This window comes from Dendrobates tinctorius, unplaced genomic scaffold (assembly GCF_039654945.1).
Source record: "Dendrobates tinctorius isolate UK_male_01 unplaced genomic scaffold, ASM3965494v1 ptg000144l, whole genome shotgun sequence".
Lineage (NCBI taxonomy): Eukaryota > Metazoa > Chordata > Amphibia > Anura > Dendrobatidae > Dendrobates > Dendrobates tinctorius.
In genome coordinates, this window is record NW_027361811.1 from 13,272,994 (window position 1) to 13,300,696 (window position 27,703).

Genomic DNA, 27,703 nt, shown 5'->3' on the forward strand with positions numbered 1-27,703 from the left:
CTCGCATCATTTTATCACGTCTCACCAAGCACAACAGAGGTTCAATCACACATACAAACAAAACAGGGGACATGGGACACCCCTGCCTTACACCAGACTTAATATTCACTTTCTCACTCAACCACCCATTAACAAGAAACTCACTTGACACACAATCATACAAAGACATTATCCCATTCACAAATTTTGAGGAAATCCCATTCTATCCAGAACTAAAAAAACACATGCGAGACCCTATCAAACGCTTTCTCAAAATCAATTGACAGAACCATACACTTCCGTTTCCTTCCCATGCAGTCTCCAATCAAATCCCTTAATAACAATAAGTTATCACTCATACTTCTTCCAGGCACAGCACACAGTTGATTCTCATCCACAACACTACCAATCACCTCACGCATACGATTTGCCAACAATTTGCTATAGATTTTGTAATCTGCGTTCAGCAATGTTATAGGTCTCCAATTCTCTAAACACTTTCTCTCACCTTTCTTATGCACAAGCACAACCACCCCCTCTTTCATTGATTCACACAACTTACCACTCTCCCACATATACTTACATATCTCAGTCAAATCAGCTCCCATAATATCCCACACCTTCACATAGAATTCTACCGGCAATCCGTCTTTACCTGGAGTCTTATTCTTTTTAGCACTCTTCACCACATTTTCTACTTCTTCCATAATTACGTCCTCATTCAAAATATCACATTCTCCACTATCCAACTTGTTCTCTAACCCATTCAGCACTTCTGAAACAAGACCAGAATCAATCCATTTTTTATCATATAACTTGCTATAGAACCTATTCACCTCCTTTATCACATTGTCACCTGACACACACAAACCATTCCTATCCAGGATTTTATCCATATCAGCCTTTCTCCCATTCATTTTCTTAAAAAAGAACCTCGTGCACTTTTCATCTTTCTCAAGATGTTCTATTTTGGTGCGATAGATGATTTATTTCCCTTTTTCATCCATAACACTCTTTAATTCACTCTTTGTCTCAGCCAGCAGATCAGACACATCCATGCCACTTTCTCCACACTTCCTTAACCAGTCTAAGCGCCTGTTTAAATCATTAAATCTACTCCGATAAATAGCAGCTTTTTTATAGCCCCACTTTTTGAAGAATTTTTTGCAACACACCTTAACCCAGTCCCACCATTCCAGTACACACGCAAAATCCCTCTTACATACTCTCCACTCTTTATACTTTATTTTTAATTCATTCATCACATCCTCATCTTCTAACAATCTTACATTCAGCTTCCAAGCCCCACCCCCCATACACACGGTCATCAATCGCACTAAACACACCTCTCAAACACTCATGATCAGAAAAAGGTACAGCATTTTGTTCAAAATTCATACACAACATATTTTTGGAAAACAACATTTTATCTATCCTGGATGCAATACCACCCCTATCAGCATGGTACGTTGGCGGTGGTGGGATGCCAAATTTCAGAGCAGCAGCATCTAGAAGGGAAAAATCAGAAATAAGATTGGATAACTTTTTACCAGTTATGTCACAATTCCCTTCTGTGGTGCAATTAAAGTCTCCAACTAAAACTGTAGGCATTTTGCCGGGAAGAAACAAACTTAATTTTTCCAAAAGAGCCAGACGCTCCTTTTTCCTGTCGTGTCCTGATGGAGAGTACACATTAATAATTCTAGCCCGCCACCCACTATAGCTAACATGTGCAATTATACATCTACCCACCTCTACCACCGTGTAGCTATCTAAACTAATCTCCCTGTTACCCATTAATATCCCTACACCATCATTTCTATTAACACATGAGCCAGACCATACATGCTGTCCGTAAGGCCAGTCCTTATCGCTTGGAGCGTCCACAATCCCACATTCCTGAAGACAAAAGATGTGAGCATTCATCTGTTTAATATAATCTAGAACGATTGCCCTCCTGAATTTGGATCTAATTTGCCTGACATTCAGGGACGCAATGCCCCAACCAGCTTGGGGAGCCATAACATGACTGTGTTATTTACATGACGACAAACACGCCACTTCCTCTTCAGCCGTTTTCATCTTACATCTGGAACTGCAACTCCTTGAATCTGTTTACCTCTGCGGGAATGTCTAAAAAAGCATTGGTGTCAGGAGAGAAGACATTCTGAGGGTAACTACGTTCACTCACCGGACTTAAACCAACTTCACCCGGGTCTGCCCAATCCGTTCTGGGCTTCTTACAGGAATTTCCAGGCTCCTCATCCTCAGAGGACCTCGCAAGAGTGAAGTCACCTTGATCTCCACAACTGGCCAACTCCTCCTCAGTAGCAAACCAAGATACACTGGGGGTATTGCCAAGAGTACTCTCCAACTCCCCCTCCCCACAGACATCAGACTGAAGAGGGAGCTCACATTCAACATCAGTAGCTTCCAAAACTGCCACCTCTGGGCTGGGAGACTCCGTTTGGGGCAGGGCCTCCTCATGTGCCTCCATGATTTCAGGTTCCTCAATAAGTTCCGAGTCTGAAACCTGTGGAATGTCAACAACAGCAGCAGGGGGTGCAGCTGCCCCACCTGAGACCTCAGCGTAAGACCTAGGACTGATCCTGGCCTTACAGTCCCGATACTTATGGCCCTCCTCACCACAAGCATTACACATAACAGGATTTGTACAGTCTTTTGCCATATGGCCAGAAGCATTGCAATTCCTGCAAGTTGGCATCTCCTTGCAACTATCCTGGGTATGCCCGAAATTTTTACACCTCCTGCAATACATCGGGGCATCTGGAAAGAACAAAAAAACAGTATTTTTCCCAATTGAAAAATTAAGAGGGGGGTAATGGATGCCTCCCGGTCCTTGGGGATCCATCCCAAATCTCACAAAAAATTTGTACTTCCCAGTCCAGAGCCCTTCTCCATTCAGGACCCTGTGGGAGTACTGAACATAAATGCAATGTCTTTTCAAAAATAAAGCAATGTCCTCCAGGGAAACAAAAGGGTTGTGCATGAATACTACAAGTGGAATATCTCCCTTAGAGTACAGCACAGTAAAGGTAAGACCTTCCAGCAAAGGATTTGCCACTCCATTTTTCAGGGCAGTAAACAAATTCTGGCAAGCCGCCATAGAAGATAGCACCAGTACATACCTGCCTTCTCTCCTAAACTCCTGCAGGCATATTATGTCGGACTTCCGAATCTTCAGGATGTCATAAAACACCATGTTGACCAAATATCCCAGGGAAAAATGCAACTTCTTATCTTCAGCGATGTCAATCCTGAATCCATTTTTGACCCGGCTATCACCGATCCCAGAGAATTGAAGTCGGACTCCCATCGTCCACAGCTCCAAGGATTTCCTCCCCGAAACCTCCTGGCTATCTCCCAAAAGCAGCGACGGGCTTAAGCCACCGAAGTGGCGATGCCAGAAGGCCAAGAGACAACACTCGAGGTATTCAGGAAACTCCGCACCTCATCAGTGTGGAGTAGGAAACTGGCTAGCAGGAGCAATGCCTAGTAAAAGACTGTGAAAAATGAGGATGAATGAACTCATGGAGATCAACATCCAACACTGCGGAGACACCATCACATGTCTCTCAACGCAGTGATCTAGAGCAATGCTCCCATCCCTTATGGGAAATATGCAAAAACATGCAAAACACAAGCCGCGGAGACACCATCACATGTTTCTCAATGCAAGCAATGGCTAGCCAGGTCTTTCCCCGGAAAGGAACAACTATGGGAAGGGCAGTCTCCAATGAAGGAAACCACCTATGCCAAAACATGGTATCCATCCACAGACAGCTGTTTCTTTTTTTTTTTTTTTTTTAAACCATTCAGGTTAGTTATAAACAACTCAATATAAGCTCATCAACTTAAACATCGTTGTTTCAACTCTCATCATCATGGTTCATATTTATTTTAGTATAACAAACCAAGGGTATACACAAAAGACATCCTGAACATCAATAAACATCACTAAAATTCACTGATATTTGATCAGGTGCTGCCATTTTTTAAATTTCCAGACACCCTCTGCATCAGAACCACCACCGCCTTCGCTGTCTAATTTATAAATCAAGTATAATCTAGAAAGGATCAGCCCGACACACTTATTCACAGATACATGCTTCTCTTTGAAAATTCCTAAATTCCTCACATCCCACAAACTCTGCATCACACAAGTCATAATTAACCATAGGATCTATTTTTCACACGACCACATGCACCAATTCCAAACATCGCAACACGCCAGTCAATAAAACTCACACCTGCTAACTCTTTACACAACCCACCTACACACTTCCACACACTGCACGCGTAATCACAGTCCCACATAGTATGCCACACAGTTTCACATCCACCACATCCTTCCCTCGGGCACACATCAGTTCTGGTCAGACCTCGTCTCTTCTGAACCTGTTGCACAGGCAAAATATTGTGCAAGGACATCCATACAATATCCCTTTGTCTATTAGACATCCCGTGCATTTCCAAACTCTTCCATGCAACTGAAACTTCACTCCCTCTCAACCCCACAATATTACATTCCACATCATTCTTGCGTATTATTTTCATCACATTCTTAGCCATTCTAAAATCATTCATCGGTACACTCAGCAAATCATGCTTCCTCACAAACTTCTCAATCACCTCATACCAGACTGGACACTTGAAAGCAACAGGCACTCTAGCATCCCTCTTCCTCCAACATAAGCCATATAACATCCAACCAGCAGAATAACTTGCCATATACGCTCCCTTATTTCCTTTATTCAGCAAAATAACAACAGTTTTGATATACTGAAGCCCCAGAAAAATCTCAATGTTTGGAAAGGCCATGCCACCATGGTGACACGCCTTGAAAAGACTCTCTCTCTTAAGTTTCTCTATTTTACTGCTCCAGAAAAAAGTAAAAACTAACTTTTCCACTCTTTTTATTTTCTTACATGATGGTGGAAAAACTGTTGCAATAAAAAGCAAAATCGGAAGAATCACCGCTTTTATGACCAAAACCTTACCACTCAAGGTCAAGTCTCTCAGTCGCCAAAAATTTAACTTACGCTCTATGCACAATCCACACTCCTCCCAGCTCTCCTTACCTTCCAAGTCCTTATTAAATGATACTCCCAGCACTTTGATAGCACCCTCCTCACACTTTACCCCCTCCATTTTAACCCTGTCATCCCCAAAACAGTTAAAACTACATTTATTCCAATTCACTCTAAAGCCAGATGCACCACAGAAAAACTCCAGAAGCAACTTATCCCTACTCATAGATGCAACACTTTCACTCTCAGCCACAACATCATCCATATATCCAAGAACTTTCACATGCTTCCCACCACTCCCAGGTACCAACAAACCTCGCATCATTTTATCACGTCTCACCAAGCACAACAGAGGTTCAATCACACATACAAACAAAACAGGGGACATGGGACACCCCTGCCTTACACCAGACTTAATATTCACTTTCTCACTCAACCACCCATTAACAAGAAACTCACTTGACACACAATCATACAAAGACATTATCCCATTCACAAATTTTGAGGAAATCCCATTCTATCCAGAACTAAAAAAACACATGCGAGACCCTATCAAACGCTTTCTCAAAATCAATTGACAGAACCATACACTTCCGTTTCCTTCCCATGCAGTCTCCAATCAAATCCCTTAATAACAATAAGTTATCACTCATACTTCTTCCAGGCACAGCACACAGTTGATTCTCATCCACAACACTACCAATCACCTCACGCATACGATTCGCCAACAATTTGCTATAGATTTTGTAATCTGCGTTCAGCAATGTTATAGGTCTCCAATTCTCTAAACACTTTCTCTCACCTTTCTTATGCACAAGCACAACCACCCCCTCTTTCATTGATTCACACAACTTACCACTCTCCCACATATACTTACATATCTCAGTCAAATCAGCTCCCATAATATCCCACACCTTCACATAGAATTCTACCGGCAATCCGTCTTTACCTGGAGTCTTATTCTTTTTAGCACTCTTCACCACATTTTCTACTTCTTCCATAATTACGTCCTCATTCAAAATATCACATTCTCCACTATCCAACTTGTTCTCTAACCCATTCAGCACTTCTGAAACAAGACCAGAATCAATCCATTTTTTATCATATAACTTGCTATAGAACCTATTCACCTCCTTTATCACATTGTCACCTGACACACACAAACCATTCCTATCCAGGATTTTATCCATATCAGCCTTTCTCCCATTCATTTTCTTAAAAAAGAACCTCGTGCACTTTTCATCTTTCTCAAGATGTTCTATTTTGGTGCGATAGATGATTTATTTCCCTTTTTCATCCATAACACTCTTTAATTCACTCTTTGTCTCAGCCAGCAGATCAGACACATCCATGCCACTTTCTCCACACTTCCTTAACCAGTCTAAGCGCCTGTTTAAATCATTAAATCTACTCCGATAAATAGCAGCTTTTTTATAGCCCCACTTTTTGAAGAATTTTTTGCAACACACCTTAACCCAGTCCCACCATTCCAGTACACACGCAAAATCCCTCTTACATACTCTCCACTCTTTATACTTTATTTTTAATTCATTCATCACATCCTCATCTTCTAACAATCTTACATTCAGCTTCCAAGCCCCACCCCCCATACACACGGTCATCAATCGCACTAAACACACCTCTCAAACACTCATGATCAGAAAAAGGTACAGCATTTTGTTCAAAATTCATACACAACATATTTTTGGAAAACAACATTTTATCTATCCTGGATGCAATACCACCCCTATCAGCATGGTACGTTGGCGGTGGTGGGATGCCAAATTTCAGAGCAGCAGCATCTAGAAGGGAAAAATCAGAAATAAGATTGGATAACTTTTTACCAGTTATGTCACAATTCCCTTCTGTGGTGCAATTAAAGTCTCCAACTAAAACTGTAGGCATTTTGCCGGGAAGAAACAAACTTAATTTTTCCAAAAGAGCCAGACGCTCCTTTTTCCTGTCGTGTCCTGATGGAGAGTACACATTAATAATTCTAGCCCGCCACCCACTATAGCTAACATGTGCAATTATACATCTACCCACCTCTACCACCGTGTAGCTATCTAAACTAATCTCCCTGTTACCCATTAATATCCCTACACCATCATTTCTATTAACACATGAGCCAGACCATACATGCTGTCCGTAAGGCCAGTCCTTATCGCTTGGAGCGTCCACAATCCCACATTCCTGAAGACAAAAGATGTGAGCATTCATCTGTTTAATATAATCTAGAACGATTGCCCTCCTGAATTTGGATCTAATTTGCCTGACATTCAGGGACGCAATGCCCCAACCAGCTTGGGGAGCCATAACATGACTGTGTTATTTACATGACGACAAACACGCCACTTCCTCTTCAGCCGTTTTCATCTTACATCTGGAACTGCAACTCCTTGAATCTGTTTACCTCTGCGGGAATGTCTAAAAAAGCATTGGTGTCAGGAGAGAAGACATTCTGAGGGTAACTACGTTCACTCACCGGACTTAAACCAACTTCACCCGGGTCTGCCCAATCCGTTCTGGGCTTCTTACAGGAATTTCCAGGCTCCTCATCCTCAGAGGACCTCGCAAGAGTGAAGTCACCTTGATCTCCACAACTGGCCAACTCCTCCTCAGTAGCAAACCAAGATACACTGGGGGTATTGCCAAGAGTACTCTCCAACTCCCCCTCCCCACAGACATCAGACTGAAGAGGGAGCTCACATTCAACATCAGTAGCTTCCAAAACTGCCACCTCTGGGCTGGGAGACTCCGTTTGGGGCAGGGCCTCCTCATGTGCCTCCATGATTTCAGGTTCCTCAATAAGTTCCGAGTCTGAAACCTGTGGAATGTCAACAACAGCAGCAGGGGGTGCAGCTGCCCCACCTGAGACCTCAGCGTAAGACCTAGGACTGATCCTGGCCTTACAGTCCCGATACTTATGGCCCTCCTCACCACAAGCATTACACATAACAGGATTTGTACAGTCTTTTGCCATATGGCCAGAAGCATTGCAATTCCTGCAAGTTGGCATCTCCTTGCAACTATCCTGGGTATGCCCGAAATTTTTACACCTCCTGCAATACATCGGGGCATCTGGAAAGAACAAAAAAACAGTATTTTTCCCAATTGAAAAATTAAGAGGGGGGTAATGGATGCCTCCCGGTCCTTGGGGATCCATCCCAAATCTCACAAAAAATTTGTACTTCCCAGTCCAGAGCCCTTCTCCATTCAGGACCCTGTGGGAGTACTGAACATAAATGCAATGTCTTTTCAAAAATAAAGCAATGTCCTCCAGGGAAACAAAAGGGTTGTGCATGAATACTACAAGTGGAATATCTCCCTTAGAGTACAGCACAGTAAAGGTAAGACCTTCCAGCAAAGGATTTGCCACTCCATTTTTCAGGGCAGTAAACAAATTCTGGCAAGCCGCCATAGAAGATAGCACCAGTACATACCTGCCTTCTCTCCTAAACTCCTGCAGGCATATTATGTCGGACTTCCGAATCTTCAGGATGTCATAAAACACCATGTTGACCAAATATCCCAGGGAAAAATGCAACTTCTTATCTTCAGCGATGTCAATCCTGAATCCATTTTTGACCCGGCTATCACCGATCCCAGAGAATTGAAGTCGGACTCCCATCGTCCACAGCTCCAAGGATTTCCTCCCCGAAACCTCCTGGCTATCTCCCAAAAGCAGCGACGGGCTTAAGCCACCGAAGTGGCGATGCCAGAAGGCCAAGAGACAACACTCGAGGTATTCAGGAAACTCCGCACCTCATCAGTGTGGAGTAGGAAACTGGCTAGCAGGAGCAATGCCTAGTAAAAGACTGTGAAAAATGAGGATGAATGAACTCATGGAGATCAACATCCAACACTGCGGAGACACCATCACATGTCTCTCAACGCAGTGATCTAGAGCAATGCTCCCATCCCTTATGGGAAATATGCAAAAACATGCAAAACACAAGCCGCGGAGACACCATCACATGTTTCTCAATGCAAGCAATGGCTAGCCAGGTCTTTCCCCGGAAAGGAACAACTATGGGAAGGGCAGTCTCCAATGAAGGAAACCACCTATGCCAAAACATGGTATCCATCCACAGACAGCTGTTTCTTTTTTTTTTTTTTTTTTAAACCATTCAGGTTAGTTATAAACAACTCAATATAAGCTCATCAACTTAAACATCGTTGTTTCAACTCTCATCATCATGGTTCATATTTATTTTAGTATAACAAACCAAGGGTATACACAAAAGACATCCTGAACATCAATAAACATCACTAAAATTCACTGATATTTGATCAGGTGCTGCCATTTTTTAAATTTCCAGACACCCTCTGCATCAGAACCACCACCGCCTTCGCTGTCTAATTTATAAATCAAGTATAATCTAGAAAGGATCAGCCCGACACACTTATTCACAGATACATGCTTCTCTTTGAAAATTCCTAAATTCCTCACATCCCACAAACTCTGCATCACACAAGTCATAATTAACCATAGGATCTATTTTTCACACGACCACATGCACCAATTCCAAACATCGCAACACGCCAGTCAATAAAACTCACACCTGCTAACTCTTTACACAACCCACCTACACACTTCCACACACTGCACGCGTAATCACAGTCCCACATAGTATGCCACACAGTTTCACATCCACCACATCCTTCCCTCGGGCACACATCAGTTCTGGTCAGACCTCGTCTCTTCTGAACCTGTTGCACAGGCAAAATATTGTGCAAGGACATCCATACAATATCCCTTTGTCTATTAGACATCCCGTGCATTTCCAAACTCTTCCATGCAACTGAAACTTCACTCCCTCTCAACCCCACAATATTACATTCCACATCATTCTTGCGTATTATTTTCATCACATTCTTAGCCATTCTAAAATCATTCATCGGTACACTCAGCAAATCATGCTTCCTCACAAACTTCTCAATCACCTCATACCAGACTGGACACTTGAAAGCAACAGGCACTCTAGCATCCCTCTTCCTCCAACATAAGCCATATAACATCCAACCAGCAGAATAACTTGCCATATACGCTCCCTTATTTCCTTTATTCAGCAAAATAACAACAGTTTTGATATACTGAAGCCCCAGAAAAATCTCAATGTTTGGAAAGGCCATGCCACCATGGTGACACGCCTTGAAAAGACGCTCTCTCTTAAGTTTCTCTATTTTACTGCTCCAGAAAAAAGTAAAAACTAACTTTTCCACTCTTTTTATTTTCTTACATGATGGTGGAAAAACTGTTGCAATAAAAAGCAAAATCGGAAGAATCACCGCTTTTATGACCAAAACCTTACCACTCAAGGTCAAGTCTCTCAGTCGCCAAAAATTTAACTTACGCTCTATGCACAATCCACACTCCTCCCAGCTCTCCTTACCTTCCAAGTCCTTATTAAATGATACTCCCAGCACTTTGATAGCACCCTCCTCACACTTTACCCCCTCCATTTTAACCCTGTCATCCCCAAAACAGTTAAAACTACATTTATTCCAATTCACTCTAAAGCCAGATGCACCACAGAAAAACTCCAGAAGCAACTTATCCCTACTCATAGATGCAACACTTTCACTCTCAGCCACAACATCATCCATATATCCAAGAACTTTCACATGCTTCCCACCACTCCCAGGTACCAACAAACCTCGCATCATTTTATCACGTCTCACCAAGCACAACAGAGGTTCAATCACACATACAAACAAAACAGGGGACATGGGACACCCCTGCCTTACACCAGACTTAATATTCACTTTCTCACTCAACCACCCATTAACAAGAAACTCACTTGACACACAATCATACAAAGACATTATCCCATTCACAAATTTTGAGGAAATCCCATTCTATCCAGAACTAAAAAAACACATGCGAGACCCTATCAAACGCTTTCTCAAAATCAATTGACAGAACCATACACTTCCGTTTCCTTCCCATGCAGTCTCCAATCAAATCCCTTAATAACAATAAGTTATCACTCATACTTCTTCCAGGCACAGCACACAGTTGATTCTCATCCACAACACTACCAATCACCTCACGCATACGATTCGCCAACAATTTGCTATAGATTTTGTAATCTGCGTTCAGCAATGTTATAGGTCTCCAATTCTCTAAACACTTTCTCTCACCTTTCTTATGCACAAGCACAACCACCCCCTCTTTCATTGATTCACACAACTTACCACTCTCCCACATATACTTACATATCTCAGTCAAATCAGCTCCCATAATATCCCACACCTTCACATAGAATTCTACCGGCAATCCGTCTTTACCTGGAGTCTTATTCTTTTTAGCACTCTTCACCACATTTTCTACTTCTTCCATAATTACGTCCTCATTCAAAATATCACATTCTCCACTATCCAACTTGTTCTCTAACCCATTCAGCACTTCTGAAACAAGACCAGAATCAATCCATTTTTTATCATATAACTTGCTATAGAACCTATTCACCTCCTTTATCACATTGTCACCTGACACACACAAACCATTCCTATCCAGGATTTTATCCATATCAGCCTTTCTCCCATTCATTTTCTTAAAAAAGAACCTCGTGCACTTTTCATCTTTCTCAAGATGTTCTATTTTGGTGCGATAGATGATTTATTTCCCTTTTTCATCCATAACACTCTTTAATTCACTCTTTGTCTCAGCCAGCAGATCAGACACATCCATGCCACTTTCTCCACACTTCCTTAACCAGTCTAAGCGCCTGTTTAAATCATTAAATCTACTCCGATAAATAGCAGCTTTTTTATAGCCCCACTTTTTGAAGAATTTTTTGCAACACACCTTAACCCAGTCCCACCATTCCAGTACACACGCAAAATCCCTCTTACATACTCTCCACTCTTTATACTTTATTTTTAATTCATTCATCACATCCTCATCTTCTAACAATCTTACATTCAGCTTCCAAGCCCCACCCCCCATACACACGGTCATCAATCGCACTAAACACACCTCTCAAACACTCATGATCAGAAAAAGGTACAGCATTTTGTTCAAAATTCATACACAACATATTTTTGGAAAACAACATTTTATCTATCCTGGATGCAATACCACCCCTATCAGCATGGTACGTTGGCGGTGGTGGGATGCCAAATTTCAGAGCAGCAGCATCTAGAAGGGAAAAATCAGAAATAAGATTGGATAACTTTTTACCAGTTATGTCACAATTCCCTTCTGTGGTGCAATTAAAGTCTCCAACTAAAACTGTAGGCATTTTGCCGGGAAGAAACAAACTTAATTTTTCCAAAAGAGCCAGACGCTCCTTTTTCCTGTCGTGTCCTGATGGAGAGTACACATTAATAATTCTAGCCCGCCACCCACTATAGCTAACATGTGCAATTATACATCTACCCACCTCTACCACCGTGTAGCTATCTAAACTAATCTCCCTGTTACCCATTAATATCCCTACACCATCATTTCTATTAACACATGAGCCAGACCATACATGCTGTCCGTAAGGCCAGTCCTTATCGCTTGGAGCGTCCACAATCCCACATTCCTGAAGACAAAAGATGTGAGCATTCATCTGTTTAATATAATCTAGAACGATTGCCCTCCTGAATTTGGATCTAATTTGCCTGACATTCAGGGACGCAATGCCCCAACCAGCTTGGGGAGCCATAACATGACTGTGTTATTTACATGACGACAAACACGCCACTTCCTCTTCAGCCGTTTTCATCTTACATCTGGAACTGCAACTCCTTGAATCTGTTTACCTCTGCGGGAATGTCTAAAAAAGCATTGGTGTCAGGAGAGAAGACATTCTGAGGGTAACTACGTTCACTCACCGGACTTAAACCAACTTCACCCGGGTCTGCCCAATCCGTTCTGGGCTTCTTACAGGAATTTCCAGGCTCCTCATCCTCAGAGGACCTCGCAAGAGTGAAGTCACCTTGATCTCCACAACTGGCCAACTCCTCCTCAGTAGCAAACCAAGATACACTGGGGGTATTGCCAAGAGTACTCTCCAACTCCCCCTCCCCACAGACATCAGACTGAAGAGGGAGCTCACATTCAACATCAGTAGCTTCCAAAACTGCCACCTCTGGGCTGGGAGACTCCGTTTGGGGCAGGGCCTCCTCATGTGCCTCCATGATTTCAGGTTCCTCAATAAGTTCCGAGTCTGAAACCTGTGGAATGTCAACAACAGCAGCAGGGGGTGCAGCTGCCCCACCTGAGACCTCAGCGTAAGACCTAGGACTGATCCTGGCCTTACAGTCCCGATACTTATGGCCCTCCTCACCACAAGCATTACACATAACAGGATTTGTACAGTCTTTTGCCATATGGCCAGAAGCATTGCAATTCCTGCAAGTTGGCATCTCCTTGCAACTATCCTGGGTATGCCCGAAATTTTTACACCTCCTGCAATACATCGGGGCATCTGGAAAGAACAAAAAAACAGTATTTTTCCCAATTGAAAAATTAAGAGGGGGGTAATGGATGCCTCCCGGTCCTTGGGGATCCATCCCAAATCTCACAAAAAATTTGTACTTCCCAGTCCAGAGCCCTTCTCCATTCAGGACCCTGTGGGAGTACTGAACATAAATGCAATGTCTTTTCAAAAATAAAGCAATGTCCTCCAGGGAAACAAAAGGGTTGTGCATGAATACTACAAGTGGAATATCTCCCTTAGAGTACAGCACAGTAAAGGTAAGACCTTCCAGCAAAGGATTTGCCACTCCATTTTTCAGGGCAGTAAACAAATTCTGGCAAGCCGCCATAGAAGATAGCACCAGTACATACCTGCCTTCTCTCCTAAACTCCTGCAGGCATATTATATCGGACTTCCGAATCTTCAGGATGTCATAAAACACCATGTTGACCAAATATCCCAGGGAAAAATGCAACTTCTTATCTTCAGCGATGTCAATCCTGAATCCATTTTTGACCCGGCTATCACCGATCCCAGAGAATTGAAGTCGGACTCCCATCGTCCACAGCTCCAAGGATTTCCTCCCCGAAACCTCCTGGCTATCTCCCAAAAGCAGCGACCGGCTTAAGCCACCGAAGTGGCGATGCCAGAAGGCCAAGAGACAACACTCGAGGTATTCAGGAAACTCCGCACCTCATCAGTGTGGAGTAGGAAACTGGCTAACAGGAGCAATGCCTAGTAAAAGACTGTGAAAAATGAGGATGAATGAACTCATGGAGATCAACATCCAAAACTGCGGAGACACCATCACATGTCTCTCAACGCAATGATCTAGAGCAATGCTCCCATCCCTTATGGGAAATATGCAAAAACATGCAAAACACAAGCCGCGGAGACACCATCACATGTTTCTCAACGCAAGCAATGGCTAGCCAGGTCTTTCCCCGGAAAGGAACAACCACGGGAAGGGCAGTCTCCAATGAAGGAAACCACCTATGCCAAAACATGGTATCCATCCACAGACAGCTGTTTCGGGGTATTGCCCCTCATCAGTGTGGAGTAGGAAACTGGCTAGCAGGAGCAATGCCTAGTAAAAGACTGTGAAAAATGAGGATGAATGAACTCATGGAGATCAACATCCAACACTGCGGAGACACCATCACATGTCTCTCAACGCAGTGATCTAGAGCAATGCTCCCATCCCTTATGGGAAATATGCAAAAACATGCAAAACACAAGCCGCGGAGACACCATCACATGTTTCTCAACGCAAGTTGCATTGAGAAACATGTGATGGTGTCTCCGTGGCTTGTGTTTTGCATGTTTTTGCATATTTCCCATAAGGGATGGGAGCATTGCTCTAGATCACTACGTTGAGAGACATGTGATGGTGTCTCCGCAGTGTTGGATGTTGATCTCCATGAGTTCATTCATCCTCATTTTTCACAGTCTTTTACTAGGCATTGCTCCTGCTAGCCAGTTTCCTACTCCACACTGATGAGGGGCAATACCCCGAAACAGCTGTCTGTGGATGGATACCATGTTTTGGCATAGGTGGTTTCCTTCACTGGAGACTGCCCTTCCCGTGGTTGTTCCTTTCCGGGGTAAGACCTGGCTAGCCATTGCTTGCATTGAGAAACATGTGATGGTGTCTCCGCGGCTTGTGTTTTGCATGTTTTTGCATATTTCCCATAAGGGATGGGAGCATTGCTCTAGATCACTGCGTTGAGAGACATGTGATGGTGTCTCCGCAGTGTTGGATGTTGATCTCCATGAGTTCATTCATCCTCTTTTTTCACAGTCTTTTACTAGGCATTGCTCCTGCTAGCCAGTTTCCTACTCCACACTGATGAGGGGCAATACCCCGAAACAGCTGTCTGTGGATGGATACCATGTTTTGGCATAGGTGGTTTCCTTCATTGGAGACTGCCCTTCCCATGGTTGTTCCTTTCCGGGGTAAGACCTGGCTAGCCATTGCTTGCGTTGAGAAACATGTGATGGTGTCTCCGCGGCTTGTGTTTTGCACGTTTTTGCATATTTCCCATAAGGGATGGGAGCATTGCTCTAGATCACTGCGTTGAGAGACATGTGATGGTGTCTCCGCAGTGTTGGATGTTGATCTCCATGAGTTCATTCATCCTCATTTTTCACATTGATTGTAAGGTGACATTAACCCCTTTCTGCCATATGACGTACTATCCCATCCATGTGCCCTGGGACTTAATTTCCTTGGTACGGGATAGTACATCGCGGCCGGGTGTCAGCTAATTATCACAGCTGACACCCGGCACTATGTGTCAGGGGCGGTCACGGACTGCCCCCGACACGTTAACCCCTGGCACACTGTGATCAAACATGCTCGCAGTGTACCGAGGGTTTAGGGAAGCATCGGCAGGGAAGGGGGTTCCTCCGTGCTTCCTTGAGACCCCCGAAGCAGCGCGATGTGCAGCGCTGCTGCAGGGGCCTCCTTCCCTGTAGGTCCCCGGTTCCAAAATGGCGGCGGGGACCTTCGGGGGCCTGCAGGGAGCCGGCTTCCTCATGCCTGCAAAGCGCAGGCACGAGGAAGCCTTCTGCACTGCCTGTGACAGATTGCTGATCTGTCACAGCGATCTGTGATGTGACAGATCAGCGATCTGTCACATGACAGTGATGTCCCCCCTGGGACAATGTAATAAAGTTTAAAAAAAAAGTGTAAAAATAATTTATAAAAAATTGCTAAATTAATTAAAAAAAAAAATCTTCCCTAATAAATTCATTTTTTGGAAATTTAAAAAAAAACAACAAAACAATAAAAGTACACATATTTGGTATCGCCGCATCCGTAACGACCCTTAGCAAACCCCTTAAAAAATAAAAATAAAAAACGAAGCAAAAAATTATGCTTTATTATACCGCCGAACAAAAAGTGCAATAACACGCGATCAAAAAGACAGATATAAATAATCATGGTACCTCTGAAAACTTCATCTTGTCCTGCAAAAAACGAGCCATCATACAGCGTCATCAGCGAAAAAATTGAAAAGTTATAGCTCGCAGAATAAAGCGATGCAAAAATAATTATTTTTTATATAAAATTGTTTTCATTTCATAAAAGCGCCAAAACATAAAAAATGACATAAATGAGGTATCGCTGTAACCATACTGACCCGAAGAATAAAACCGCCTTATCAATTTTACCACACGTAGAACGGTGTAAACGCACCCCCCAAAAGAAATTCTTGAAATGCTGGTTTTTGTTCATTCTGCGTCCAAAAAATCGGAATAAAAAGCGATCAAAAAAAGTCACGTGCCCGAAAAAGGTACCAATAAAAACGTCAACTCCTCCTGCAAAAAATAAGACCTCACATGACTCAGTGGGTCAAAGTACAGAAAAATTATAGCTCTCAAAATGTGGTGATGCAAAAACTATTAAAAAGCGTCTTTTAGCGTATGACAGCTGCCAAAAATAAAAACTCGCCATAAATAGAAAATCAAACCCCCCTTTATCATCCCCTTAGTTAGGGAAATATAATAAAATTAAAAAATGTATTTATTTCCATTTTCCCATTAGGGTTAGGGCTAGGGTTAGGGCTAGCGTTAGGGCTAGGGTTAGGGTTAGGGCTAGAGTTAGGGCTGAGATTAGGGTTAGGGGTGTGTTGGGCTTAGGGTTGTAGTTACAATTGGGGGGTTTCCACTGTTTGGGCTCATCAGGTGCTCTCCAAACGCAACATGGTGTCTGATCTGAATTCCAGCCAATTCTGTGCTGAAAAAGTCAAATGGTGCTCCTTCCCTTCCAAGCTCTGCCATGTGCCCAAACAGTGCTTTACCCCTACATATGGGGTATCAGCCTACTCAGGACAAATTGCAAAACAATTTTTGGGGTCCAATTTCTCCTGTTATCCTTAAGAAAATAAAAAATTGGGGGCAAAAATATCATTTTTGTGGAAAAAAATATGATTTTTTTATTTTCACGCCTGGGTGTTATAAACTTCTGTGAAGCACTTGGGGGTTCAAATTGCTCACCACACATCTAGATAAGTTCCGTGGGAGGTCTAGTTTCCAAAATGGGGTCACTTGTGGGAAGTTTCAACAGTTTAGGCACATCAGAGGCTCTCCAAACGCGACATGACACCGGCAGACCATTCCATCAAAGTCTGCATTCCAAAACGTAACTACTTCCCTTCCGAGCCCCGATGTGTCCCCATGCAGAAGTTTTCTCCCACATATGGGGCATCAGCATACTTAAGACAAATTGGACAACAACTTTTGGGGTTCAATTTCTCCTGTTACCCTTGGGAAAATAAAAAAATTGGGGACTAAAGATCATGTTTGTGGAAAAAATATGATTTTTTTATTTTCACGGCCAGGCGTTATAAACTTCTGTGAAGCCCTGGGGGGTTCAAAGTGCTCACCACACATCTAGATACGTTCCTTGGGGGGTCTAGTTTCCAAAATGTGGTCACTTGTTGGGGGTTTCCACTGTGTAGGTACATCAGGGGCTCTCCAAAGGCAACATGATACCCACAGACCATTCCATCAAGGTCTGCATTCCAAAACGTCACTACTCCCCTTCCGAGCCCCGACGTGTGCCCATACAGTAGTTTTCTCCCACATATGGGGTATCAGCGTACTCAGAACAAATTGGACAACAACTTTTGCAGTACAATTTCTCCTGTTACCATTGGGAAAATAAAAAAATTGGAGACTAAAACATCATGTTTGTGGAAAAAATATGATTTTTTTATTTTCACGCCCAGGCATTATAAACTTCTGTGAAGCCCTTGGTGGGTTCAAAGTGCTCACCACACATCTAGATAAGTTCCCTGGGGGGTCTAGTTTCCAAAATGGTGTCATTTGTGGGGGGTTTCCACTGTTTAGGCACATCATGGGCTTTCCAAACACGGCATGGCGTCCAATCCCAGTTCCAGCCAAAAAAGTAACATGGCGCTGCTTCCCTTCCAAGCTCTGCTATGCGCCCAAATAGTGGTTTACCTCCACATATGGGGTATCAGCGTACTCAGGACAAATTGCACAATAACTTTTGGGGTCCTGTTACCCTTGGAAAAATAAAAATTGAGGGTGAAAAGATCATTTTTGTGGAAAAAATATGATTTTTAATTGTACGGCTGTACGTTATAAACTTCTGTGAAGCCCTTGAGGGTTAAAAGTTCTCACCACACATCTAGATAAGTTACTGGGGGTGTCTAGTTTCCAAAACGGTGTCATTTGTGGGGGGTTTCCACTGTTTTGGTATATCAGGGGCTTTCCAAACGCGACATGGTGTCCGATCTCAACTCCAGCCAAAAAAGTCAAATGGCGCTGCTTCCCTTCCGAGCTCTGTCATGCACCCAAATGGTCATTTACACCCACATATAGGGTATCAGCGTACTCAGGACAAATTTCACAATAACTTTTAGTCTCCTGTTACCCTTGGGAAAATAAAATTTGGCGGTGAACAGATCACTTTTGTGGAAAAAATATGATTTTTTAATTGTACGGCTGTACGTTATAAACTTCTGTGAAGCCCTTATGGGTTCAAAGTTCTCACCACATATCTAGATAAGTTCCTTGGGGGGTCTAGTTTCCAAAATTGGGTTACTTGTGGGGGATTTCCACTGTTTAGGTACATGAGGGGCTTTCCAAACGTGACATGGCGTCCGATCTGAATTCCAGCCAATTTTGCATTGAAAAAGTCAAACGGCGCTCCTTCCCTTCTGAGCTCTGCCATGCACCGAAACAGTGGTTCCCCACATGTCAGGTATCAGCATACTCGGAGAAATTGCAAAATAACTTTTGCAGTCTAATTTCTCCTGCTACCCTTGGCAAAATAAAAAAAAATTGGACATGAAGTAATTTTTTTGTGAAAAAAAGTTAAATGTTCATTTTTTTAAACATTCAAAAATTCCTGTGACGCACCTGAAGGGTTAATAAACTTCTTGAATATGGTTTTGAGCACCTTGAGGGGTGCAGTTTTTATAATGGTGTCACTTTTGGGTATTTTCTATTCATATAGACCCCTCAAAATGACTTCAAATGTGATGTGGTCCCTAAAAATAAAATGGTGTTGTAAAAATGAGAAATCGCTGGTCAACTTTTAACCCTTATAACTTCCTAACAAAATTTTTGGTTCCAAAATTGTGCTGATGTAAACATATGCGAAATGTTATTTATTACGTTTTTTGTGTGCCATATCTCTGTGATTTAAGGGCATAAAAATTCAAAGTTGGAAAATTGTGAAATTTTCAAAATTTTCGCCAAATTTCCATTTTTTTCACAAATAAATGCAAGTTATTTGAATGAAATTTTACCATTAACATGAAGTACAATATGTCATGAGAAAACAATGTTAGAATCACTGGGATCCATGGAAGCTTTTCAGAGTTATTACCTCATAAAGGGACAGTGGTCAGAATTGAAAAAATTGGCCCGGTCGTGAACGTGCAAACCACCCTTGGGGGTTAAGGGGTTGAGCCTGGTTATTAATGGAGAGGCATCAATAAGATGCCTATCCGTTACTAATCCTATAGTTATTAATGGGTTAAAAAAACAAATCCAGAAAAAAGTATTTTAATGAAATTAAACACTACACAGCTTTCCATCTTTTTATTGCACGCCTAATTCCCGAAGCCATTGATCTCCTGTAAAAAAATAATTAAAAATAGTAAACAAACACTAATACTCTCTGTTCTGACAAAATCCCTTTAATAACGAGTGTACCACGACAATCTCCCCTGTAGAGCAGTCCCATCAACAGATGTGACCACGCTATAGGGCTGCCGATGACACACTGACCAGAGATAACCCTCCCGCAGTGTATCATCGGAATTAAGCCTCTCATTTTACGGCACTACAGCGTGAGAAAATTCTCATGCTGCGGTGCTGCAAGTGACAGGATGAACTCAGGTGACCTGTTGGTGGCGGAGTGATACAGTGCGGAGGATTATCTCCATCACTGTATCACTGGAGCCCCTGGAAAGTGGTCGCATCTGCTGATATGACCGCTCTCCACGGGAGATCATCGTGGGACAATCGGATTGGATTACGTCAGACACAGGGAGTATATTGTTTGATTATTATTTTAGTTTTTGCAGATGATCGATGGCTTCGGAAATTAGGTATATATGGTAAGTATGTACTATATGTGTACTGTATGTGGTTTTTTTAACATTAAACACATTAGCCGGATGATGGGACTACTAATTTCCCATCATTATAAGAGCATACCAGAATAAAATTAACATATGAAGCCTCATATTAGGCAAACAAGGATCCTCTCAAAAGGACAAAAAATACATACGATTTATGGAGAGTTTTCAAGATCTCCTAACCACATTGTGGAAACGTCCAAAAAAAAATCACTACCAAAAGGTAGAAAAATATCAATTTTTATTCATATAAATGTACGCAACACTTATTGTAAAATAACATCCATTATGGATATAAAACCCATATAGAAACTAACAGGCGGACAGCAGATATGACTATTAACACAAAGGAGGGCATATAAGGAAAATCATCCATGTAAACACCAAGAAACGCACAGAAATATAAAACCTATAAAATGCAAAAGTGCATATAATGTGCTGTACCCAGTGTGAGCAGGGAGGTCCTGTTCCTAGGTAAAAAGGTAAGGGTCAAGTATAAATAGAATACATGCCAATAATGTGTAACAACCTTTAACAGAAGTGGCCAACCCACCCACAGTAATCAAGGTAATGTAAAATTGTCCATGTATAAACATAATGCTATAGAATCCCTTACCCATATGGTTGCCCAACCAACGTGCAGAGAGCCCCACTTTCCCATCATTGGCTAATGGTGTCACTGTAGCAGGCATAGCAGAATGGCACTAGTAGTCTCATCGGACAATGCCTGCATACACACTGACACAAATACACACACATACAGCCCCCCAAACCCCACACACATGCCCAGATTCACGCAGACAACCACACACAGACATACATGCAGACCCCCGCACACACATACACGCACACAGTCTCTGCCCACACTCTGCCCACACACTTTCCTCCTCCCGAACTGCAGCGTTTCTCACACCCACATCTGCAGCAAATCCACAGATCCTTTTTACATCTGCGTTTTTGCTGCAGATGTGCCTGACTCAATGGAAGTCAATGGGTGCAGAAATACTGCAGATCCGCAAAAAGAATTGACATGCTGCGAAAAATAAAACGCTGCAAATCCACGCGTTTTTTTCCGCAGCATGTGCACAAAAATTCTTATTTTCCGATTGACTATCATTGCTTTGCACTACACTGCGGATTTGATGAGAATCCGTGCGGACAAAAACGCTGTTGAAATGCATCAAAATCCGCAACCTGTGCACATAGCCTTAGGGTCAGGATTACTGTTAGAGTTAGGTTTAAGGTTACAGTCTAATAGGTAATAGTAAGGGATGAGCGCATCAATTCAATTGAAATCAAAACTGTGTAAAATTGTATGAAATTCACATGCCCTGACACATTTGAGCAGTTTAAAATTCGCAGTGCCAGGATCAGTGTAATTAATGACATGGTGGAGCTGTCATCTCTTCTGCTGCATTTGAATTACAATTTTACATTGTTACTTAATTCTTAGTGCACTAGAAAGCTGCAGCATTGTAGTAGAATATTTTTTACAGAAAACAAATATGAAATTAGCATCCATCAGTGAGCGTGTGTTTGCTTGTCCAAAGCAACTGTACTGAGTCTTTCCATTTCTTTTACAATCCTTTTAGTGAATAGGAAATTTGTTGTTTTCCTAAAAATACAAATGAAAATTCCTCCCAAATCTAGACATTTAACTGCAACTGTTAATCTTACAAAATGTGCATGCTGCAAACAATGTTTTTGCACATCTATTTCCTAATTGAATTTAACATCCATACATGCGCTAACAATAAAGGGCCCTATTGCTGGTGCTAGCTACTGTATTTTTTATTCTCTACATAGCAATCATTTCTTTTATGTCATTTTTCTGAAGGCAATTGGATTTTCCTAAAAAGTAAATATAGATATGTAACTGTGCATGTCCATTTTTGGAGACCTGATTTACTGGTCCGATTTGACAATGGTACATATGGCTTGCTGCCACATTTTGTTTTCTGTACATGTACCCACCTAGCTTGTATTTTGTCTTAGGTAATGTGTACCCACCTAACTAGTATTTTGCCTTAGGTAATGTTTGTCAAGGGTTGAATAACTCTGGTTTAAAAAGATTGACAAAAATTAATTAAAGAGTTAGAACAAATGGTATAGTAAAAAAAGTGGTAATAGCAATGGAAGGGATGAACAAATAGCATGATTAAGAATATGTATAACACGAGCAGAAGTACCACCACTACCACTGGCATCAGTGTAGCACTGGTGGATCTAGACCCACTGTGCAACAGGCTGGGCTTATCCTGAAGGAATGGGAATAAGTGTCTACCAGGTCTTTACTAGACCCCCTTGATGGTTAGAATAGGCTGAGGAGGATCTCCAAAAAATCTTATTACATGACATGAGAAAAGAGGAATTTCAGGAATTTGTTACAAAACTTGATAAAGATATTGAAAAATGGGAGAATCACATTAGTCTAAATAAACAGAAGAAGTATGAAAGGGATTGGGCTGATTTTGAGTCCAAGAGAATTTTCAAGTGGCAAATGCCAAAGAAAAAAGACCCCATCCCAAGGAATCTGTTCAGGGACCTATCTACATCTAATTCCTCCATTAGTGATGTGGGAAGCAGTACTTTTGAAGCCAGCTATAAACCAAGAACTCGACAGCATTATAAAAAAAGTGCTGCCCCCAAAAATCAAGTGAGTGATACCGTTGAGGTCATTAATTTGTCTAGCCATATGTTAACAGATGCACAAACAAGGGTGCTACAGAGAGGGTTAACGTTTTCCCCTTCATCTGATTTAGACACGTTCACGGCAATAAAGGACTTGCATCTCTTCTCCAGAAAACTGGTTTTGAAGAGGTTACATCATAAAAAAGAAAGTGGTGGTGACTTCTCTAGTAGGGAGGAAAATGAAGCTCTTGAGATTCTTGAGTCTCTGATTGATGAGAATACATCAAATGTAAGTAATTTCCCTGTGAAATTAATTAATAAATCTACAAAATTTCCCCCTTTAACATTAGTACCGGCAGTTGATACGTTCACAAAGATTGTGTCATCTGAAATTGATAAATTAAAGAAAACCAGTCATTTTGGCCATAATAATTTGTCAATGCAGGAGAGGAATGCTTTGAGAGAACTTAAGGAATGGGACGATGTGGTTTTCAAGGTGGCCGACAAAGGAGGTAATATAGTAATATGGCCGAACTCCATGTATGAGGCCCAAGCCAATAAATTGTTAAACAACACCCAGGAGTATAGGTTACTTACTTATAATCCTATGGGACAATTTAAATTGGAATTGATTGATATTTTGGAGGCCGCAGTTGAAAACCACATTGTCCCTAAGAAATTATTGGAAATTCATCAAAAACTTAGTCCTAGGTTAGCAACGTTCTACCTGATACCAAAGGTCCATAAAAATTCCCAGGATCCACCGGGAAGACCTATAGTGGCAGCTAACGAGGGTCTCTGTGAGATCATATGTAATGTGATAGATCACTTTTTAAAACCTTTGGTGACTCAGCTGCCCTCATATATTAAGGATACTACAGCTGCACTTGGACATTTAGAAAATATTCAACTAACTGAAAACATGATCCTCGTTACAGCAGACGTTGAAGCTTTATATACATCGATCCGTCATCAAGATGGACTTAATGCCGTTGGTAAATTTCTCTTGAACAGTAATGTAGATCATGATATGGCCAACTTTGTTCTTGCTTTACTGAAGTATGTATTAACTCATAACGCATTTTCCTTCAATGGAAAAATTTTTCTTCAAAAGCAAGGTACAGCTATGGGGGCGGCTTGCGCCCCCTCATATGCGAACCTATTTATGGGAGCCTGGGAAAGATATATCTTTCAGGATAGTGAAGTAGTGGGTATGGAACGGATCCATAACTGGATCCGTTACATAGATGATATCCTGTTTATCTATGAAGGATCAGGTGAGGAATTGAGGTGTTTAATGAATACCCTTAACAACAATAACCAAAATATTAGGTTGACGTATCATTATGGACGTAAAATTGAATTTTTGGATTTGTCCATTACAGTTCTATCTGATGGTCGGCTATCAACCACAGTGTATCGTAAACCCACGGCAACAAATTCCTTGCTCCATGCTTCATCGGCACATCTAAAATCCACCATAGATGGGATACCCATTGGACAATTTTTGCGCATTAAGAGAATTTGTTCGGATGAAAGTCTTTTTGAAGAACAGTCCTCTATTCTTAGGAAACGATTTCAAAATAGAGGATATAATCGGAAGTCCATTCAGAGAGGATATATGAGGGCAAAATGTGTCCCCAGAGAACAACTTTTACATAAGAATGTGATTCCTCCTAAGATTGTGAACAGGGAACAGCAGGTAAGATTTATTTCAAACTTCAATAACAAATGGTTTGAGGTTAAAAATATAGTACAGAGACATTGGCAAATTCTTTTGACCGATCCTGTGTTGAGAGAAATCTTACCATTAGGTCCCTCATTTGTGGCAAAGAGGGCTCCAAATTTGCGAGACATTTTGACACATAGTCAATATGATCCTCAACGGAAAGAGAGGGAGAAGAATATGGAGCGTATGGGATTTTTTCCCTGTGGTATGTGCAAGGCATGTGCCAATATGAAAAAAAGTAGCAAGTTCCAGAATTTTGATCAATCTAGATGTTTCGATATTAGAACCTACATTACATGCTCAACGAAAGGAGTGATTTACTATGCTACTTGTCCATGTCAGAAAATTTACATTGGGATGACTAGTAGGGAGCTCAAGATTCGAGTTCGGGAGCACTGCCTTGATATTGATAAAGCCAAAAAGATTGAAGATACTGCTTTGTTGAAAACATTACCTAGGCATTTTAAAAAATTCCATCACAGTAACTCTAGGCTACTCCAAGTCAAGGGTATTGATCACATTAATTTGGGTCTCAGAGGAGGAGATGTTGGTAAAAGATTAGCCAAAAAAGAGTGCCAGTGGATATTTCGATTGGGCACCTTAACTCCTCAAGGACTCAATGAAAGCTTCGGTTTTGGTGCCTTTTTGTAGCTTTTTCATTTCATTAACATATCCTTGACTTTTCTCCATGGGTTGTGGACTTTTTAGGGTGGGTCAGTTTTTATAGAGTGATATTAACATGTTGTTTTTTTAGTTACAGTACATCGGTTTGTGTCTGATTATTCCAGTGGTTAAATGGAAAAGAAGATACATGGTGCATTTATTGAAGATTCAAGATCTGAAGATGCCTTATTTCTTATGTTTTTGTCCTCATGTTCTCTCCTCGTGTTTTAATCCTCATATCATGGTCTTTTTCATAGTTGCCAATATAGCATGATTAAGCGTCATTTTTATATGTGACATTTTCATTATTGATTACATCATCATTTTGTATTTGTCATATCTTTATTTGGGGGTATTGAGAGTGCATTTGAAGCACCCCTTATTACATACATCTTGTGAGTGCGCATAAGTGGGTCTTGATTCACCAGAGAAGAGTGTGATGCTCACATTATGTACGTTTCGCTTTCCAGGGTCATCTGGTGATGACTGGTGGCGAACGACATAGGAGCACACAAACACTTCTCTTATTGATAGCAGTGAACCAAGTTCAACTCCCTCATGCGCCGCCTTTCACTTCATGGACTCAGGGTGATTTCCCTGTTATTTATTTTTGTATTTTCAATTTTTTTATTTTTCATGCTTCCGTGGTTAGTGCTCCAATCATTATTTTGATCATGAAATCTTGAGTAAATAATAGTCTATATCTGTATTTCCGTCCTATATGTGTAGACATAGGGTTCCAATAGTATAGCACAGATCTCTATACTCGCATTAAAATAGCGCTATAATATGTTGATATACTAGTGATCTATATATTAAGATTATCTATTTTTATAAACATCATTTTTGTAGCGCTTAGTTTTTAGGAAATTCAATATTGTTTTCTAAGATTTGGCGATCTACCTCAAGTGATATTATGATTTACCTTTTATGGTTTGGAGCACTTATTTCTGGGCATGCGCTATTGACATTCTAGTAATGGGCATGCGCCTTGGTCATTCTAGTAAGGTAATTGATTGCAGCTGGGCAGAGGATTATATAAACGGGGATTTCCCCTCCTAAGTCATGCCTCCCGTTGAAGCAAAAGCGAAACGCGCGTCGGGGCAGAGGGACGCCCGAGGAGACTCCTTATCAACCATCGGTAATAGCTGCTTTGCTCTATGATACTATTTGTTTCATTGTTATATGATTAATGCAGTTATGCAGTTGCATGGATTCATATTGTGAGAGCGGACTCGAATGCCGCTAACAAAGTTTGATATAGCCATAGGGACGTTTAGTACGGTGGCCCAGTTTCATATTCATCCATGGGCATCGCCACAGTTCAGATTCCTTGCGGTTTTTGGCAATTTATAGGGGTAATATAGACCTGAGAGCCCCCACACTGATGAGAATCCTTATTGTACTAATTTATAGATATTTATTATAACAAATTGCACAGTTTTCACATTTTTTGTGGATGTTTTTACAGAATAAGGGATTTTGCAGCTATTGTTTACTTATCACCTATTACTATTTTTGATAATGGTGTATTTATTTGGTGTTTGATATGAGAAAAAAAATGGGCTTACAATGTCCCTTCATTGATATGTGCATCTCTCTATTTGTACGTTTTCTAATTCTTTGTGAATAAAAATACAGCTTTTTATACCAATTGGTCCTTCATTCTGATTCAATTTTTCAGTGGGACATTGTGATTTATATCAATAGTTATGGTATTTATTTCTTGATTATGGGGGCAATTCTAGAAGTGATTTAATTATGATTAAGAATATGTATAACACGAGCAGAAGTACCACCACTACCACTGGCATCAGTGTAGCACTGGTGGATCTAGACCCACTGTGCAACAGGCTGGGCTTATCCTGAAGGAATGGGAATAAGTGTCTACCAGGTCTTTACTAGACCCCCTTGATGGTTAGAATAGGCTGGGCTGCCGGAAGACACCACTCCAGGGCAGTCCCTGAGACTGCAGCAGCTGACTGGAGGGTCCACGACACACATGCAAGATACAGGAGCCCAGCAGAAAAGACGCGGTCAGACAATTCAGGTTGAGGGCAGGCAGCACAGGTTCAATATATAAAACACAATATATGTAGCCTTGGCCAG